This window comes from Carassius gibelio, chromosome A19 (assembly GCF_023724105.1).
Source record: "Carassius gibelio isolate Cgi1373 ecotype wild population from Czech Republic chromosome A19, carGib1.2-hapl.c, whole genome shotgun sequence".
Classification (NCBI taxonomy): domain Eukaryota; kingdom Metazoa; phylum Chordata; class Actinopteri; order Cypriniformes; family Cyprinidae; genus Carassius; species Carassius gibelio.
The window spans coordinates 14,643,337-14,658,910 of record NC_068389.1 but is presented as its reverse complement, the minus strand read 5'-3'; the positions used below and the strand labels follow the sequence as shown (position 1 = coordinate 14,658,910).

The 15,574-nt window shown below is 36.5% G+C and overlaps 1 long non-coding RNA gene across 1 annotated transcript; it reads right to left on the bottom strand.

Moving 5' to 3' along the window:
• Positions 1-645: 645 nt before the first annotated feature.
• Positions 646-2,057, bottom strand: LOC127935529 (uncharacterized). Its single transcript, XR_008148106.1, has 2 exons — positions 1,827-2,057; positions 646-1,313 (listed from the first exon to the last, which is right to left on the bottom strand). It is a non-coding gene; the product is annotated as an uncharacterized LOC127935529 (long non-coding RNA).
• Positions 2,058-15,574: the final 13,517 nt, after the last annotated feature.

The following is a 15,574-nucleotide window of genomic DNA, read 5'->3' as shown; positions in this document are numbered from 1 at the left end:
GGTTGTGAAAATTTTATGTGCATTAGTCTGAGAGAATTCATTACGGTGTTCAAGTATTTGACAAAGATCTTTATCAAAGTCTTATTCTATAAAAAGAAAAGACTGAGCCAAATTGGGGAGTTGGGTTGATTCTTGAAGATAATCTGTAATTTAGAGGACAGCTTCAGACTCAGACTGGTGTGAGCGCTGGCAGAAATAAAGATTCTCTGTGTCTATCAATGTTCGTCCTGATGGCCTGTTATTGAGGCACAGAGTGTGAAATTATATCCTGTTCTTTCTCTCCCTTGCAGGCACTCAAACACATTCATATACACTCACATACCAACACACAGACCAATACACACATTCACAATAACAGTCAGGTTGTCTTGATTGTTGGTGTGAAAAGCAGCGTGTGTTTTTCACAAAAGAGAACGGAAAGGAAGTCCCTTGAGAACCCGCTGCAATCATCAGAGGCCTGCTCCCTGCATGCTTCCCTGCCCTAGTGCCATTCAACATCTGTCTGTCAGTTAATTCACTGCGTCTTTTTCCGCTTTTCCTTTCTATATCCTCCTGAGAACCAAGGAAAATATTTTTTTTCCTAATAATATTTTTTTGTGATTCCATACCTGTTTAGGGTTAAAAAAACATCCTACAATTTAGACATTTTTATTTTTATTTTTTATTTTTGTTTTACAGCATGTCCACTGTAGTGGACAACAGGATCATTTGAGTACGAAAACAAACACATTTGGTAGATACAAACTTTAGCAGATTATAAAGTTTTTTAACTAAGAATTCATACATTTTGGGCTGTAAATTGACTATTATCCAAGAATACAGACATTTTGATTATACAATAGACACATTTATCATTCTTGAATCCTTTTCCTTACATTTTGCAAGTATATCTTTACTATTAAAGCTTAACACTTTGTTATGTCCGTATCCTTTTATTATAGGGTAAAATCTTTGTTTCCTCTGTTATAGCCAGGTCAATGACAATCTTGAGGGAGTTTCTTATCCTGAAGAATCTATCCCTAGACATTTTGCTACTTATGACTGGCACTTTAGTTCTTTTGGCCCAAAACATTTTAATTCTGGGATAGCCAAGGCTGGCCTTGTGAACTGAAATGCCAAAGACTTAAATTTTTTGAGGCGAAGTGTTCATACACACTCCTTTGCTTTGCAGCTATCTTTGATTTGTGTATGTTGCCAAATCTTCAAAGACCTTGTTGTCAATGTACTGTGAAAAATATTCAACTGGACTCCAGTCTGCACGTGTTGTAGGGTCATCTTGACACACAGGAAGCCCAGGTAACACAGGTGCAAATCTGATATGAAGGAAAAAAAGAATAATAAATTATAAATAATAAATAATAACAGATATTAAATACTATAAGCACGATATACAGATAGGTGTACTATGAACATACTATACAGATGGGCTATGTAAAAGTGTTTGTACACTATAGGCAGAACTATGAACATAATTTACAGTATGCACTTTATTGACAGTATTCTTCATCACTGTCTTCTCTCACTGGTTGAAACTCATCCTCATCTCTCTCGTCATCTGACAACTCTAAATCTGAATCTCCCTCGACTATTTTGTAAAGAATTCTTTCTGCTTCAGTTCTGTTTCCTATAACAATGTGGAGTCATTATTTACATGAAGATAGTCCTGATGTCCACTATAATTGACATTCATAAAATGGCAAATTTTTGAAAAGATAAATAATGTATTTGCTATCAGAACTAAATATATGATTCCTAACACCTTAATGAACAAGAAAATATATGATTATCATAGTAACAAAACCATAGACAAACAATATTTTACTCACCTTTTATCTTTCCATAAAATGTGCTTGTTCCTATGCCGTCCATTTTGGATTGAAAGATTGAGGGGGTTCCCGGCCTCCCAGCCAATCAAATAACATATCACTGAAAAGCCCAGGATGTCCTCTGTACAGTACAGCAGGAATTAAGAGACTTGCACAAAAGATTCCAAGGAGAGGGATGAAACTCAAATGTCCACTACAGTGGACATAAGTCAATGGGCTAGGTCTCAGGAGGATATACTTGCTTGCTTAATCTACAGTATGGCATGGGTATATAAACCATATTTCATGCGCTTTGTATCTTGACAAACTCAAGCAAGGGAAAGTTTGATACCACTTCACTCACAATTCTTGCCTTCTGTTTTTATGGGGGAATTTCATTCCTTGTTGCTGACTGAATGGTGTCATCCTGTGCTGGGAGAGTTTAAATATTTCAAGGGGGATGTTATGGCATTATAGTAAATGGCAAAATGGATTCCTTATAGTATGTATGGTGAAGTAATGGTGTCATGTGCACAAGCTTCTGAGGAATAGGGCTCTCCGTCCGAACACCTTTGTATACTAAGGTTGTGCATCATTTAATTTTGAAGTGAGAACACCTTGAAAGTTTTAATTAATTAAAAAATTCTAAACAAAATTTGAATTGAGCTAGAAAGCAGTATGCAGAGGATGGATGTTGATGGATTGATGGATAGCTTATTGTATTGTATTTAATAAATATTTCCCAGAATTTATTACTCGTGTTTCATTTCTTATATTGAAAGAAAATGATGGATGGATGGATGGATGGATGGAAAGATGTATAGATGGATGGAATGAAGGATGTATAGTTGGATGGATGGAAAGATGTATTGATGGTTAAGATGGATGACATAAAGATGGATGAATGGATGGATGAGTGGATAGAAAGATGGCTAGATGGACAGCTTTTGCATTTCATATTAATTAAATTAACTTTTGTGTTTATATATATATATACACAGTATTGTTCAAAATAATAGCAGTACAATGTGACTAACCAGAATAATCAAGGTTTTTCGTATATTTTTTATTGCTACGTGGCAAACAAGTTACCAGTAGGTTCAGTAGATTCTCAGAAAACAAATGAGACCCAGCATTCATGATATGCACGCTCTTAAGTCTGTGCAATTGGGCAATTAGTTGAATTAGTTGAAAGGGGTGTGTTCAAAAAAATAGCAGTGTGGCATTCAATCACTGAGGTCATCAATTTTGTGAAGAAACAGGTGTGAATCAGGTGGCCCCTATTTAAGGATGAAGCCAACACTTGTTGAACATGCATTTGAAAGCTGAGGAAAATGGGTCGTTCAAGACATTGTTCAGAAGAACAGCGTACTTTGATTAAAAAGTTGATTAGAGAGGGGAAAACCTATAAAGAGGTGCAAAAAATGATAGGCTGTTCAGCTAAAATGATCTCCAATGCCTTAAAATGGAGAGCAAAACCAGAGAGACGTGGAAGAAAACGAAAGACAACCATCAAAATGTATAGAAGAATAACCAGAATGGCAAAGGCTCAGCCAATGATCACCTCCAGGATGATCAAAGACAGTCTGGAGTTACCTGTAAGTACTGTGACAGTTAGAAGACGTCTGTGTGAAGCTAATCTATTTTCAAGAATCCCCCGCAAAGTCCCTCTGTTAAAAAAAAGGCATGTGCAGAAGAGGTTACAATTTGCCAAAGAACACATCAACTGGCCTAAAGAGAAATGGAGGAACATTTTGTGGACTGATGAGAGTAAAATTGTTCTTTTTGGGTCCAAGGGCCACAGGCAGTTTGTGAGACGACCCCCAAACTCTGAATTCAAGCCACAGTACACAGTGAAGACAGTGAAGCATGGAGGTGCAAGCATCATGATATGGGCATGTTTCTCCTACTATGGTGTTGGGCCTATTTATCGCATACCAGGGATCATGGATCAGTTTGCATATGTTAAAATACTTGAAGAGGTCATGTTGCCCTATGCTGAAGAGGACATGCCCTTGAAATGGTTGTTTCAACAAGACAATGACCCAAAACACACTAGTAAACGGGCAAAGTCTTGGTTCCAAACCAACAAATTAATGTTATGGAGTGGCCAGCCCAATCTCCAGACCTTAATCCAATTGAGAACTTGTGGGGTGATATCAAAAATGCTGTTTCTGAAGCAAAACCAAGAAATGTGAATGAATTGTGGAATGTTGTTAAAGAATCATGGAGTGGAATAACAGCTGAGAGGTGCCACAAGTTGGTTGACTCCATGCCACACAGATGTCAAGCAGTTTTAAAAAACTGTGGTCATACAACTAAATATTAGTTTAGTGATTCACAGGATTGCTAAATCCCAGAAAAAAAAAATGTTTGTACAAAATAGTTTTGAGTTTGTACAGTCAAAGGTAGACACTGCTATTTTTTTGAACACACCCCTTTCAACTAATTGCCCAATTGCACAGCCTTAAGAGCGTGCATATCATGAATGCTGGGTCTTGTTTGTTTTCTGACAATCTACTGAACCTACTGGTAACTTGTTTGCCACGTAGCAATAAAAAATATACTAAAAACCTTGATTATTCTGGTTAGTCACATTGTACTGCTATTATTTTGAACAATACTGTATATATATATATATATATATATATATATATATATATATATATATATATATATATATATATATATATGTGTGTGTGTGTGTGTGTGTGTGTGTGTGTGTGTGTGTGTGTGTGTGGTGTGGCCAATTTGGTTCCAATTCAACTAAAATTAACTGAAAGGGGGACTTTTTTTCATTTGTACACAACCCTGACACTTTATACCAATTCTACGCATGCAAAAGCAAACACACCTCACTTAACTTTAGAATGTTTTCAAATAATAAGAAAAAAGGTAGCTGATATGAGCCTTACTTCAGTTTTTGCTGAATGACAAGTTACCAGGTGACAAATACAGTACCTACTGTAGTTTTCCAGCCTGTAATACGGTTCTATCTCTGCAATGCCTGCCTAGCTCCTTAATGCATCCACCAGGCCTTTAAACATGACAGACTTACCTCCTGGCCAGAAAATAAAATGGATTTTTAGTTTTCAGCTACTCAAACGAAAGTAACTGTATTTGGAATACAGAACAGGACTATCTTCTACAATTTAGAGTGATTCTCTCCCCGGGAATAGGCTTGGGTTTATTTAAGCTTGGGTGTATGTCTGCTTACATTCTTGCTCTTAGAGAAAAATTGGTGTTTGTTTAAATGTGAACAGAGACAATTTCCTTTTCTCACTCTGTACTGACTGCACAGGAAACAATAGTTTACTGTTTATAATCTGTTGTCTTGCATACCTTTGTGAAAAAGAAGTACACTATTAAAAATAAAAAAAAATGTTGACACTTAATTTCATAGTATTTATTATTAAAGTAAATGTATTCCAGTTAAATGTATTCAAATTTTATCACTTGCATTTATTTATTTTTTATTTTTTTTTATCCACTCAAGTAGAATTTAAGTACAAGTGCACATTCAATACAAATAGGTGTTAACACACTTATGGGGAAACTCCTGTTTACTCTGAAACTGCAGCATGTTTTTTTCATGTTACTTTAGCTGCACCAACAAATGGTGCTTCAACTCGCCAAAAGGGGAGGGGCCATCCTCTATATAAGTTCGCTCTGACTGACATTTTTTTTTCAGAATTAATCTCCTTCAGCGATGAAGATCATCTCCTCGCTGACTCTGCAAACAAGAAGCCTAAGTTCGGCTCAGCCTGCTGCTCGCCACCGTAGTTGGAGTCCTTGGCTGTGGAAGAATCCAGAAGCTTTTCCCAGCGACCATCTGGCACATCTAAGAGCAATTTATGAGCAAATTTCCAGTTACTGCAAATGTTGCACCATGAGTGTGGCTCATACAGGGAACCCCTGTGCGATGCACACGGGCACAGTGAGTGCGCCGTCTGTCTGGGCAGCAAATACACAGAGGCTGTACTCACTGAGACAGCATGCTCTCACTGCTAGAGTATGAGTCTCATCCTTCTCCACCCATGGATCGCCTTCTTGAAGGCGGTCCTCCATGCTCTGCTCTCCCATTTCCTCTTCCATTTCCTCTGCTTCCTCAGGTCTTCAGACAGGCCAGGGAAGTGAGATGCTCAGTCCTTCTTGTGGCCACACTCTGGAGGAATCAGATGTGGTCCCCCGAGTTGATTCATATGCTATCGGTAGCCACTTGGCCGATATCACTAATGGAGGCCATGATTTGGCATCCATGGCCAGACCTGTGGAACCTTAATGTCTGGGGCCTCAACGGGAGTCTTTGCAGCTCCCTGTGCTCCGGGGCTGGGCTCGAAACACCGCTTTGTTCTGCACATCCCCATAAGCATGTCAACGCAATGGGAGAGACTGTTCGAAAGGGGATTCTCTGGTTACTAATGTAACTTTTCCCTGAGATAAGGGAATGAACACTGGGAAAAGATCCTGATAAAATTGCGCTCAGAGCTGACTTATATAGAGCTGACTTTTGGCGGCTTTAAGTGCCATTGATTCGTGCAGCTACATATATATGAATCAATCAGGCTTCACTATCAGAGTGAACAAGAGTTTCCCCATAAGTGTGTCAATGCAACGCTCGTTCCCTTATTTTAGGGAACCAAGGTTTTATTAGTTACTGAAACGTTTTTAATACTACTACTGAATGGACTACTTTTATGATTATTTTATAACACTTTTATGATTTAATTATTATTATTATTATTATTATTATTATTATTATTATTATTATTAAGGATAATATCTTTGTAATGTTACATAAAAGATCATGGAAAAAGTCATCATGTTTTACCCTTTTGTGTTTCACAAAGACAAAAGGTAATGCAGATTTGGAAGGGCATGAAGGTGAGTAAATGGCACTGAATTTAATTTTTTTGGTAAAGTAATAATTTAAGCTTCTGTCTTTACAATTTCAACTGCATGGCAGAGGATTGAGGCTGTACTATGCGGCTGTGTTTCGTTGTGTGACTGTGTGTGAGTGCAGTCATGCTCGAGCTAGAGGTGAGAAATTTTGCTGGTGGCAATTATGATGCAAATTTGGTCCTACTTCAGTATAATGATGTGAGCATGAGGCTGTGATCCAGCTCAACAAATTATCACACCTCTGTTTACGGCTAAAGAGCATGGTAGAATAGAAGACTCATTGAAAACTGATGCCACTGAATCCATATTTAGTTTTTGTTTTTAGACTCATAATTTAGTTTCATGACATTTTTGTACTCCTGTATTATGAAATGTGAACGTATATTACAAATACAGGCGTGATTTGATGAAGTTTGCTGAATGTGCTTTTGACATGTCTGAATGGCCATAGTAGTGAAAAAAATCTGTTTTGTTCTATAATGTAAGAGGACATTAAATGGCGATTGTTAACAAAAATTGTTTTAAAATGTATTTTATTTTATTGTATAGAAATACAATTTTACAGTAACGACATGTTAAAACATTGTACGCATGTTTAATTAACATCTGAAGTAAACATGTTCATGTTGACAACCCTAAAAAAAATGTATAGTCTTTTTTGTTATTTTTAATGAAGTAGCTAATTTATTTACAGTGATTTTAAATGAATTTGACACAACAGATCCCCCTCCGTTGTTTCAGGGAGGTCAACTGTCTCTAGGACAGATGATTTGGCTCTACATGTTTGGCATTCAGTGCAGGTGTTCTGATGACTGTGGATGGCTTCTGATGATAGTGGATATCAAGATACTGGACTGGCTATTCATAATCTGTAGACACATTATAGTAAAGGGGTGAACTGATCTGCTCTCTTTCACTGTTGCACAGTTTTCCTTCCTCTCTAAAAGAGCTTTCCTGACTCTTTCATCTCTAGGAACATGGTAAGTATTGCCTCAGCCAAGAAGCTACATGGCTTACCAACAAACTGTCAAGATGTCCTCACTTGTAGGCGTCAGAACATTTTGTTTTCTTTTACTGTATGTTACTAACAACAGAATCCAAACATAATCACACTGTTAATGGAGGCAGCAGGACTGAATGCAATTGTTAAATAACCATTTACATAATAATGTATCATTACTGCTTAGCTAAAGTAAGTAGTTTTTTTTTTTTTTTTATATAAATTTTTTATTTTGCTTTTTTGGGGGGCATTGTGATATTTTGAAGGAGGAATTGAGATGCAAATAATTTCCTAATGTCTTCACTGTTTTTTTGTTTTTGTTATTGTTTGTTTGTTTGTTTGTTTTTTACTGTTAATTTATCTTTTGTTCCCTATAAAGAAGCCTGAAAATTACCTGATAATTCAAAATTCAAAGGGATAATTCACCCAAAAATGGCATTTTATGTAATCATTTACCTCGTTTTTGTTCTGAATCTGTACCTTACTTTCTTCCCTACATGGAACACAAAGTGAGAAAAGTTTGATATAAAATATACTTCTATACTTTTGTCAATTTAATTGGACTGCATAGGGTGTTGAAGCTTTCAAGCTTCAAAAGTGAAGCAAAAGCACAATTACAGTGTTATAAATATGTGCACTATGTTTCACATCTTTTAAAGTCATATAGTTTTGTGTGGCACATTAACTGTTTTTTGCTTGTAATATTCTTTTTATGTTGGTTGTCAAATATTGCGATTGAATCAGTGACTGAGTTGAGTCATCGGCGGATTGAATTTAAGAGAAGAAGAATAAATATAATGAACTAAGGTCAATAATTCACAAGAAGGTATAATATTAGATTAGATTCATATCTAATTACCCTCTCCCCTTTGCATATGGCTTTGGGATGACAAAATAATGAGTAAATAATAAATAATTGGGTGAACTATGCCTTTTAAGAGTTCAGTATCAAAGCCTATTTCTACCACTGCTGTTGCTGATAACAGCCTTGTGTTATCAGTGAATTAAAAAAGTCTATTGTACGATAAATGCATGGAAATGCAATGTTCTAGAGTCCTCTATTAGCAATTCCAGCCATTGTTGTAAGAGCCGTGTAACACAAGATAACCCCCATGAGATATCACTAAGCCTTAAATTTAATTCAGTCGCAGCCAACATGTATTTGTTGTGTACTTCACTGATTTCAACATGCCGATTAGACTGACAAGGTGAAGGATTCCTCATTTGAATTAATGTGATTGACGACCAGAGACCAAAACCCTTCAGATTCCACTCCTGTAATGCTGGCTGTTGCCAGACTGTGAGAGGCGGCCAATGTCAAGCATTCTTGCTTTTGTTTTGGCCCCACATTTTTTTCTCCTTACAGCCTTACTGTCTGCTTTATCAGGGCAACATTTAGTTTGGCTGACATGTGTTAGTGAAGCATTAACACAATTTTCTGCTTGGAGGATGGAGAGAATGTTGGAGTGGGAGAGAGAGTGAGTGAAAATACAGGACCCCTCTAAGGCGATTTACTGTTGATATGCCGGTCAGATTGGTGGGCCTTACTTAGCCCCAGTTCTGTCAACATCGCCTTGCTTCTCTTCTCCAATTTTCTACCTTTATTCTGTGAATATTTTCACCTTGTGCTGTCACCATAGTGTAAAGGAGATCTGATGGGTGTCTTAATCAATTTCTGACACCAGAAGGCAAGTCCTGTGAGAGTTGACATGATGGTTGCCGTGGAAACACCTGTAGAATGAAGTAATGAGGTTTGCCTAATCTCCATAAGCAAGATATGTTGAAGCTGTCTGGGCATACTATTGTCTTAGAGTCAATTTTTATCGTCTTGTGATCTGTAAGTAAATGTGTCACTACATGTTTTATTGTTTACCACTAATATAATTGTCACGATGCTGCTACTGTGTTGGAGCGAGGAGACGTAGGAGCATTTAAACCTAAAGTCTTTATTTATCCAAGGAACACACATGTAGCAGGGGATAGACAAATAATGGACACAGGACTCTGGAAACACATGGCTTAAATACACATAGAACATAATGGGACACACCCGAAATCAATGAACAATCAAAGAAGGAGAAACTGGGTAATTGAGAACAAAACAAGACATGGAATACAGGACAGTCCTTGGACATGACAATAATGAGCTGGACTTGCAATATATTAGCTTAAAAATGATTGATTTAGAACATAAAAATAGACATGCTGTACATCAAAATAATTGTTTTTTGATGGTGTGAAACATTGGTTTATGCTAAACCTTGTTTTAAACTTTATAATAAGAATATGTTGAAGCTGGGGGTGGATCAAAATATCCCCACAGCCATTAAATGGGTCAGATGGTTATGCGATATCTCATAATTCCATAACACATTTCAGAATTTGATCATCCTCATTACAGCAAGCCCTTTTTTTCAGTTTTTGTTGCTAATGGCAACATCCCATTACCAAGTTCATATAACCTCAGAGGTCAAGGAAGTCCAGGCGATGGTGGTATGAATGGTCATTAGTGGAAAAATATCAGTTGGCCGGCTTAAATAAGCATTCCAACAAACAAACAGTATTGCTCAGCTTAGACAGCAATTAATTGGGCCACTATCTTTCACGACATGTCACGAACCACTATGCGAGCTCCCTTCAAAAGCTATACTTTTACCAGAGGAGAAATATTTTCCATGTGAATTTTTGCAGCAAAATTGTTTTTTATGCAATACCTTATTTGTTTATTTATAAACTATTCCCTCAACAAATAGTATGCTCTTATTTGGTTGTTTATCCATATTTTTTTTCATTAATTTATGTATATGTGTTTATGTAAATTAATGTAATAATGTAAAATTTAATTTACAGATTTTTTTTTTTTTTTTTTGCTTTGGTTCAGTTTATTTTGCTTTGATCTGGTTTGTCTTGTTTCATTTCAGTTTCGGTTCAGTTTGACTTTTCCCCTAAATGGAACTGTGAAGTACTTTTGTCAGTGTTATCTGTCAGTGGGATCACAATGCAACCTTGGCAGCTAGGGAATGCTTCATACATATCTTAGGCTGTCATTTCATGAAAGGCACCATGCAATCATATAACAGCATTAGAAACGTACAGTAAAGCTGTGTGAACCAAGCAATGATAACATTTAAATTCTGTCAGCGTGAAGGCTTTCTTTTGAAGATTTCTGGATGGTTTTGTATTTGTAAGCAAAAGCAGTTTTGCGCTGCTAAGGACCAGACAGTTGTTGTAAGAGCAGCTGCTTCTCATTTCTTCGCACAATTTCCCAGAATCGAGACATTTGTTTCCCAGTATTGTATACGTGATGCAGCGTGGACAAGTATGAGTAATGCTTTGCTTCTGATGCATCGGAATTTTCTTAAGAACATATAGGAAAGAACCTCTGACGTGGGGATTGTAAATTTTGAGTATATTGTTGCATAGCCAAAACACGACTCACCCTTGTGTTCATCATTTCCCTTCCCCAAAGGAAAACAAGATCTGTATTCTGAATAGTACAGACAGGCATTGGACAGTCTGCTACCACTCCGAGAAAAACCTCTGAGACTGAATATGGTGGGAGTGTGAATGCTCCTGCCAGGGTACAGCATGAATGTAAATTATAATAATAGTAGTAGTGAAAAGCCTTAATGTTCATTAGTAGCTGTTTAAAAGTGTGTGTATTAACCGAAATGGATTAGAAGTGCGTTACATTTTCAGGATATTCAAACTGAATCTAATCAAATTTAACTGAAAGCTTTTATGTGACTGACAGTTCTTGCACCACCTTGCAGTTTTCAATGATGAGTTAAGGCAGTATGAATGATGTGTTAAGCAAGAATGTAAAATATTAATGAATCTATGTTTGTTAAGGAAACTGATGAAAAATAAATTATAGAGATTGTTAAAACGTTTAGGAGTAAAAAGTCAACTGACAGGAATGGTATTGACATGTTTATGGTAAAAAGTATTATTGGTTGTGTTGTTAAACATTTAATGCAATGTATTCAATCTTTGAAAACTGGAGTTTTTCCAGATAAAATCAAAATTGCAAAAGTGATACCAATATATAAGGCTGGTGAAAAACATACACTTTCAAACTACAGACCTGTTTCATTGCTCTCCCAATTTTTAAAAATATTAGAAAAAATATTATCTAAAAGGGTCAATAACTTTATTACTAAACATAATATACCGTGTGATCAGCAATATGGTTCAACACGGACCGTTTAAAACGGTTCAGTTCGATTTGGTGAACTGGTTCAAAAAGATCCGGCTACATCGAATGATTCGTTCACGAACCGGATATCACAAACTCCTTTGTTTGAACTCTCTCTCACAACAGACATGGAAGAGAAGACAATGCTGAATAAATTCATAGTTTTTTCTATTTTTGGGAGTAATAATCGATGAAAATTTATGTTGGAAGCCACATATACATTATAGCAAGGCTAAAATATCCAGATCAGTTGCTATATTGTATAAAATCAATTACCTATTAAATCAACAAACACTCTACACGTTGTTTTGTTCCTTCATACTTCCATACATTACTTACTGTTTGGAGGTATGGGGAAACACTTACAAAACCAACTCTGAACCAATATTGATCCTTCAAAAGAGAGCCTTAAGAACTGTAAATAAAACCACACATAGAGCACCAACTACTCCACTGTTTATTAAAAGCATTTAAATTCAGAGATATTGTTGAAATAAAAACTGAACAAATGATGTATAAAATAAATAATCAACCGCTATCAAACAGTATTCAAGGGTTGTTTCAAATGAGAGAGAGCAAACATCACTTAAGAGGAACATTTGTATTTAAAAAGAAATTTATAAGAACAAATTGTAAATCTCGCTGCATCACAAAGTTATTGTATGTAAGAGCTGCAGTGAAGAGATGAAATCATGTACAACAATGAGTAATTTTAAAAGACTATTTAAACTGAATATATTAAATGAATACGAAAAGGACTCAAGGTGATAGTATTGTATACAGGTTCATTGGTCTACATGTTAAGTCTGTTATTGAGGTACTGTATTATTACTTAATTTGCTATAGATGATGGAAATGAAGAAGATAGATGGAAAAGAAAGAGAGAAGAAAAGGGAAAAAAGAGAGTGTGTGTGTGTGTGTGTGTGTGTGTGTGTGTGTGTGTGTGTGTGTGTGTGTGTGTGTGTGTGTGTGTGTGTGTGTGTGTGTGTGTGTGTGTGTGTGTGCGTGCGTGCGTGTGTGTGTGTGTGTGTGTGTGCGTGTGCCGGCGTGCGTGCGTGTGTGTGTGTGTGTGTGTGTGCATGTATGTATGCATCTATGTGAATGCATGGGTTTATGTGAACAGATGTTAGGTAGATATATGTTGTATGCAAAGATGTACCTGTATGTATAAGAGAAGCATCAAATTGTTTTGCATTTAACTAAAGGATTAAAATAGAGAAATGGGGTAGGACCTGAAAAGTTTGTTATGAACTTCTTCCTACTCCTTTTTGAACATGGGGAATTTCTAATTTGAATTATTTACAATAATTTTGGAAGGTTGTGCTGAGAAGTATATGACTAAATGTATTTGTTATTTTAATTTTATATATGTATGCATGTCTGTATATACGTATATATTTTTATTTACATGTTCAAATAAAACTACTACTACTAAAAAACAGTTGTTGTGATTAATGTCAAAATTATTATGATTATTATGATTTTTTTATTTTGTAAGATGTTTTGTTTTGCTCTTATGTAGGACTGCTTATAGGACTTTGAGTTTTGGTTATTGCTTGTTGTTTTGCTGGTAATGTGGTGTAATTGTAATTGCTTACGTTTCTTGTGATCAGAGTATGCCAGCCTACATGCATGCTGACGGTCAGATTTGCTTGGCATTCTTATCTGTTCGAGGTGTCAAGTGGAAGGTGAAATCTTAGATGACTCCAAGGATCTTTTGACAAGGAAATATCTCAGGCAATTGCCTGCATCAAAAGAGAGGAGTAGGGGTGACGGAGTCCATTCTGCAGGTTGATGGGAAGTATGATGATGCCATTGATCCACTTCATGGAAAACTTGGCAAAGGTTAAAAGTTCACTGACATAGGAAACATTTTTAAGTACAAATCATGCAGGCATGGAACTTCGTCAAATCGTATGATGGAGAAGTGATTCATGTTTTCAGTGAGTGTAACCTCACTCCATTTTGACATATGGAGGACACACTGATCATATTATTCCCATATGAGACATCGCTCTTAGACTGTTCTCATCCCACAGGGCATGCACTTATTCATAAGCTTTCATTTGTCTGACAAATTTGTAACATTCAATAACAATAAAGTTACAGTTTTAAACCAAGACTCCAGCAGACTGCATCTCCAAATTACGCTGATGTTTTAGCACATTATTGATCTTAATATTCTCATGACTGACTTGTTGAAACATAGAGAATAATGGCGCACTGCTGAATTCTGACTAAGAACAATGTCTGTGGTAGAAGATCGATTATTTTAATTTAGTTTCTTCAGCCATCACGTTCCATTTGGCAGTGAGTGACGGTTGAGAGCTGACAGATTTGGAGCTTCTGCTGCATTCCATTGTCCTCATCTGCTTATTGAAGGGTGAGATGACCCTGACAGCGAGCGATTGAGATTCAAGACGGAGGAATATTTTTAAAGGCTTGTAGTCAATGAGGCCCATTCATCATCAAGGCACCATAGCTCGACAGCTGGCAGTGCCCCCCATGATGAACCATGACACTTTATTCCAGTGGGTGTATGTTGTGCATTACCATAGCTGCAGGCACATACAGGACTAGATTGTCTTCAGGTACATGTTTTTCAGCATCTGTACCCAGTGAACCATTAACCAGAAAAACACAGTAAAGGAGAATAGGGGCCTGCTGTCGTTGCCAGTCTGGCATGTAGCTGGGATGAAAATGCTCATATTGGGAATTCTCCATCCCTCATATTAATTGTGTCCTGTACCTGGACCTTAAAACAGCTTTCAGTATTTTCTGGAGGCCCTCAACAACAGGAAGGCTGTCCATAAAATGGAAAATTCATAGAAATTCAAAACAGGAGTTTCATTCTTCTGTGTTCTTCTGCAGTCCGTCTGTCAATCCATATATCTATTGTACTCTACATCCATCTATCTGTTTGTTCTGTTTCTGTCTGTCTATCCATCCATATTTGTGTCTGTTCTGTCTGTCCATCCATTGATCTATCTATCCATCTGTGTGTCTGTTCGTCTGTTCTGTCTGTCCATCCATTGATCTATCTATCCGTGTGTGTCTGTCCTGACTTTCTTTCTGTATGTCCACCAATCTCTTTATCCATTGTCCTATCCACCCATCTACCTGTCTGTCTGCCCTTCCATCTATCTGTATTTTTCTATGCATCATTAGGTCTTCTCTCTATCCATAAGGAATACTTTGTTTACAGCTTTTTAAAAACTTTCAAAAAGGCTTTGTCAAACCATCATTCAAAGTTTGTCTTGTTACAAATTACAGTTCTATGAAATTATTTGCATTTCAGTTCAGTTTAGATGTACTCCCTTACATTCTATTAAATTGCTACTTCAAATCAATTTCAGATTCTTAAAAGCTCATTTTAAAGGCTTGTAACTCTGTTACTACATTTGCAGGTGGTTTTGCAATGAAAGCTCCATTTCTGATTCAGAAAACTTATGGTTGAACATAAACTGCCTCTTTCAAGATAAGTACAGCATATACTGTACTCAGCTTAAGGATTCTCAAAACTCTTAAAGAGTTGCTTGTAGTGATATTGTCCACAAATTATTCCTTCACTTCATGTTCTTTTACAGGATTTCATTACAGAACCTTTTGCTTTGCTGAGATCTTACTCAGCACATTCATTACCAACTCTTAATGGCTTCATATTTTATG